The following is a 6,000-nucleotide window of genomic DNA, read 5'->3' on the forward strand; positions in this document are numbered from 1 at the left end:
AAGGCTCCTCTGTTTGAAGAAGAGGCGAGTGGGGTGGCATGAGGGAGATCTGTAAAACCATGAGTGGCAGGGAGAAAGACAGCTGGCTGCTGTCTCTCCCAGTCAAAGAAGCATGGGGTAGCAAACAAGCCTGGCAGGCAGCAGGTTTAAAAGAAAGACAAATCCCCGTGCACATAACATGCAGGTAGTCTGCAGGCTGCCTTGCCAGAGACCTGTCATATGCTAAAAGTTCACCTGGGCTCAGAAAGCATGCAGACCTGTTGAAAAGAGAGTCATCTCCACTGGCACAGATGGTGGACGTGACCCTCCGTCCCCACACTCTTGAAGGGATTTAGGGCTGCACGTTATGCCCAGACCTGGTGGGAAGAGGGCTGCAGGCTGAGGCAAAACCAACACCGTGGCTGTTCTGTGCTGTCCTGCAAGATGTTTGTACAAATAAATTAAGGCAATTTGAATGCAAAGTGTGTGCTGGGAAGAGCATCCCCTCATCCAGCCCCCGAGCCCTTCTGCTGGGGCCTTATGCATGCATGGTTGCCTTCAGCTCATTTGCCACTCCACACGTGCCCTGGGGAAACCGTGTATGCTCTCCTTATGTTGCCCCTCAAGCAGTCAGATTTACATTATTGAAGGATTTAATCGGTTTCGTGCAGTACGAGGCCAAGCCTGAGAGCCAAAAGGGAGGGATGCAGCAGAGGCAGCACTGAAAGGCATCCTGCTGGAGGCGACAGCATCAGCCACCCGGAGTTTTTGGATGTCTGCTCTAGGAGCCATCAGCTGTGCCACCGGTGCTGGGAGAAAAGAATAGTGCATTGTAGTACAGCAAATGGGCTATCCTAATCAACAGCCTCAATGCCGCGTGTTGTCTGCACGACTTGTATTCTTTATTTTCCCAGGTTTCGGCCAGTAAAGTCCTCGAAGTATCAGTAGAAACAGCTTCAATAGAAAATGAGCTTTACACTCGGATATAGAAGTTTTTCTATCGTGTCCTTTCTGTTCAATATTGTGTTGTCAAACACAACCGTACCAAAAAGCTCTGCTGTTCTGCTTCCTGCTGTGTGTTGAGGACACCCGTACAGGTATGTTCCTACCTAAGGTGTGGGTCTCGTTTTGCTGGAGGGCCCTCGGGTGGCAGCTCTGTTCAGTTGTGATCAGCTAATGACCTAATGACCAGAAAAAGATTTCTCTGCCTGCTGCTGCTCTTCGCGCTGAATCTTAGCACCCGTGATGCTGTTCTGGAAATACAGCACCAGACAACGCATCTGGCCAGCAGATTACAATCTGACACTTCATCCGTTCCCACTTCGTAGGAGGAAGGCAAGTATTCTCCTCCCTGCAGGGCTGGCAGCTTATGGGGTGAGTGAAACATTTGTGGGCAGCACAGGCAGTGCTCAAAAGCTTTTCTTTCTCTCCCAAAGTTCAGCTGCTTCATCCAGGGCTCAGTGGCAGGGCTCTGCCCCCCCCAAAGGAAGTGTCGTGGTGATGGGATGTGTTGGCACCAGAAATCACCCACATTTCCCCAGCTTTTTGGCCGTGTGGGCATAGGTGCTGGTTGTAAGGAGGGCAGCTCTTGTTGCAAGGATCCTGGGGAAGCGTGGCTGCAGCTCCGTGCAGCACCTGACGGACAAGGTGGGAGGGGGGGATGTGAGCAGACATCGGCATAGCCACGGCAGGCTGCTGCCCCGTCGGGAGCACCACCTCCACCTACTCAGCGGTGGTTAGGAGCTGTCCCCCTCCCCACCTGCCAGCAGAAAAACATCTGTGGAAAAGACGGAAGGTTAGAAAAAACCTTAGACATAAGGGCATTGAGGTAAACTGAGTCACTGGGCCGTAACAGGGCTTGGAAATTGTCTCACATGGAGATGCAGCAGCTGACCAGATTTGGGGAGCAAAACCCTGGGGAACTTGGGAGCCCAGCTGAGCACAGCCTGTCTGGCCCCAGCCACGGCTCCCAGGCGTAGCCAACAGCCCTTGTGCCCACCCGTGCCACCACTCTTCTCACACAGGCACTCAGTTTCCACGCCAGCAGGGACGTAGCATGAACGCCTCCATGTGCCGTCAGCATTTCATCCACTTTCGGCAAGGCATGGGCTCCATTTGGAGGTCTGTTGATCCACTGCAGGAGCAAGTGGATGCTAGGGGCATAACACAAGTAACAGATGAGAAAGGACTTCTGCTCCTTACCAGCCTGACGTCCCCCCCTGAGCAATCCTCCACCAGTCTGCAGTGGGGCACTTGCACAATTTTTTCAGTCCTCTCTGCTGTCCTACACCAGGCTTATAAAAAAAAAAAAAACAACTCATCCTTGTGTCCGTATTAAGATCTGTCTGCGCTTTAGTGATTGAAGTAAAGAGCTTTTTGATTGAATTTCTGTGTATATATGGTTACACGCAGGACAAGCCTTAATGTCTTTTCTAAATTGAAAGGAACTCTTCAGACAATTCTCTGGCTTTCTAATTGGAAAGTATCTTGTTGCCTGTCATAGATATTTGTCATTACATCCTCTCTTACCGTGCTTGTTTCCCTCTGGTTCTGTCGTGCATCATCCCGCTAATTCTTTTTGCAGATAAGCACTATTACATGAGACGCTTTCCAAACGATATATTATTACCAAGCTGCATTTCAAGTGTGAAGTCAGACTTTGCTTGAAATAATTTCACAGCGGTGGATTGCAAAGAGATGTACAAAGGGCAGGAGGAGAAACATGAATTGTTAAACTCAAATGGAAAGGAAAAAAAAAAAAAAAATCACAATCTGCATATATGCAGACCAAAGCCCCTTGTGCTGTTGAAATCTGGACGATATTTCCTACTCGCTTTCCTTCATACAGAAATAGCATTCAGTACAGGCTGTGAGAGGTTATCACCCCGTCTTTAACATCTGATTCACTACCGCGTTACAGCCTGAGGTCTTCATCACAGACTTGTATCTGCAGGATACTTTTGTTCATCCTGGGTATGTCCTGGAATATAAAGTACAACTACCCCTGTAAACAGAAAAACCTCTAAAAGTATTGTGACTATTTGCCCAGTCTCACTCACTGAGCAAATAAATAAGCTCTTACAATTTCACTGAAGGCACTGAAACTGTCGTTCTGAATGTGATAGATAAATTTATGATTCGTTTTTGTGGCCAGTTGAAAATCTGTCCAGGGAGGAAAATAAAAATACAAGATAAAATCTATTTGTGGACACATTTTAGGGCTGGGAAAAGCCTATCTGGAATTATCAGACACAGTCAAGTCCAAAATATGTTTTTGGCAAGTCCTGTGAATGCCCTCTGCCTCCACGTCTCCATCTGTAAAACACATCACCAGGGTCGTGCCCTCCTGTAGGGAATATTTTGGGGTGCTGTGTAAGTGGATCTCTGTTGCAGTGTGACTGTGAAGGAGGGCTGTTGCTCAGTGAGAGGTTGCATGACCCTGCTAGGGACCAGGTCATCACGTGCCTGTGGTTGATACCTAATTTGTATAATCTATTTAAAATTTATCACCTTTATTTAAAATATGCCAATGAACGACTCTGTGATCTCTTACTGTCTCCCCTGATGCCTTTCCATTATAATTTTCCCCCCATAGCAGCAGTTCTCTGAGGACTATCATTATTCAGGCGTCTCTCAATGATTAATGGAGGGGTGAGAACCCTTCTCGAATACTGCCCTAACCATCTGCCAGTGCACAGACTCCTAAATACCGAACCACACACCAGCCTCTGAAGGGGTTTGCTGAACCTACTGCATATTTCTTAAGAATAACATAAAAACACATAAAATAGCATCGAAAACTCTTTACTTATTCAAAGGGTGTTTTGATTTGTTGCTCCTTCGGTATGAGAAACTCACTGAAATGTGACTGGCAGCTGAGAAGCGGGATGTGCCACAGGCTTGCCCTGGCTCCCTTTGTTCAAGACCCTCTGCAGGGAGAGCCCTACACAGCAGGGGGAACATTTTTATTGAGATCTGTACCACGAGTCTCACACGGGGTCCTTCAAGTCATTGGGGTAACCCGAGGGCTCAGTCAGATCTGTTGTTTTCTCTCTCTCTTCGCTCGATGGTCCAGGCGTACGACTCGACTTCCTGCTGATGCTGTGTAAGTCAGACGAAAACCATCTTTGCCATTGATCACGCTAAGTCTGCTGACCTCAACTCTTATTTCTAGGAAGGACCAAATCTATTAACAGAGGAGAGAACTGATAAATGAAATTGGGATACATTTCAAGAGCCAGGCCGGGTATTCGCAAGCATCTCCACAATGTCCACATATAGCAGTAATCAATTCTGAACATCGGGACTTCATAATGCTCCCTCGGGATCTGAAGCTTCGTTATTGATTACCAATGATGATCCCAGGTAGTCAAATCGATACCAAGATGCACTGTTACTCACATTCTGAAGCACAGCAATATCCCGAGATGTTCCTGTCTCACAGTAGGATGACAGCTAAACATAAAAGCGCCATAAATGCTCCTAGCCCATTTTGATGAAGCACTCAGTTTTAGAATGATTTTTTCTGCCTGTCTTCCCTTGAAATGTTGATTCAGCCAGTGCTTGTATTAATGGTATCTCCATTAAAACTGTTTAGCTTGTCTCTCAGAAAGCACCATTTTCTGTCTTGTAGACAAGCAGCCCAAAGCAGAATGGTTTCCTCTGCAGCCATGTATCTTTTTAATGCTAAATAAAAGATCGTACCAGAAGACAATGTAGCTCAGACCAGTGGTTTAGAAGGTCCACAATTAGGCACACAGATCATTTGATGAAAAAACCTGCTTGTGCTCAGCCCTTGTCCTCAGATTTCTCTCCCCTCCTCTTTTCTTGAGGATCTCTTAGCACTTACAGTCACACTATCAGGAAAAGTCTCACCAGCATTTCATGGATCAAGAGGAATATTTCTGCCTCTGCAGAAAGACTGACTGTGCTGTTTTTGCCATTTCCTCAATGATTTAGGCACTATTTTAAAATGTCTTGACCTCTCAGCATGCACTGTTCGGGAGATGTGCAAAGGGAGACCTATGGTGGCTTCCAGAGCCATGCCACTGTGTGCTGCTAAGCCCAGAGAACCCTGGGGACCGTTTCCCCTTCACTTCATCCTCTTGGGTCAGCCCCACAGGGATGCCGCAGGGCTTGCCTGTGCCAGCACCTTGCTGCTGTTGTGGGTATGGGTGAAGGACGACAGCCAGACAGCCCCTCCAGCATCCCTACTGCAGCAAGGGGCGGTGAGAGCTGAGTCTTCAGAAAAAACTTGGCCTGAGTTTAGGGGTCCCTTATAGCACAGCATTCTTTTCAATAGCTCAAAAGACTTCGTTTAACACAGTCAAGTGTCTCTTTATGCAGTGACTGACCGGAGCCACATCAATTAAAAGAGCGTCAGTCTGCTACAACAAGGCCAGGGGGACGGCTGAGCAGCTCCAGAGGGACAGGCAGCAGAGAAGGATGTCTGTACACTAAAGTGAGCTCGTTAGCCACTGAACAGACACTCTGGTTGTACTGGAAGATAATTCCACATCTTTCTACCTGGCTTCATTTCCCTGTTTTAGCCTGGAAAAAGGAAAAGAAAAAAAAAAAAAGCAGAAATAAAAACCAAGCCTTTTTAATATAAAGGAAAATATACATACATACAATTGTGTAAATATATTATATAAATGATATTATATGAATATATATATATACCTATATGTATCATTCTCTCTATATAAATTATAATAATATATATAACATTGGACCAGTAGGGGAAGTAAGGCCTCTAGGGATTAAGCTGTTAACAAATACAGTATTACAAAGAATGACAGCAAAAGAGTAATCAGCCACTGATTTATTTATTTTTGTTATTATTTTTTTTGGTCACAATGAGCCAAAGAAATTCCTGATAAACTTGCTGAGGACCAGCCTCCTTCCCAGGGGCCCAAAGAAAGGTAAATACACCACCTTGGTTTAAAAACACAAAAAGGAAGGAGCTATGGAAATAAGTCGATGCCGCTTCAGTGCAGACGAAGGGGCTACGAAGAGGAT

Source organism: Anser cygnoides, chromosome 1 (genome assembly GCF_040182565.1).
Source record: "Anser cygnoides isolate HZ-2024a breed goose chromosome 1, Taihu_goose_T2T_genome, whole genome shotgun sequence".
NCBI classification, from domain to species: Eukaryota; Metazoa; Chordata; class Aves; order Anseriformes; family Anatidae; genus Anser; species Anser cygnoides.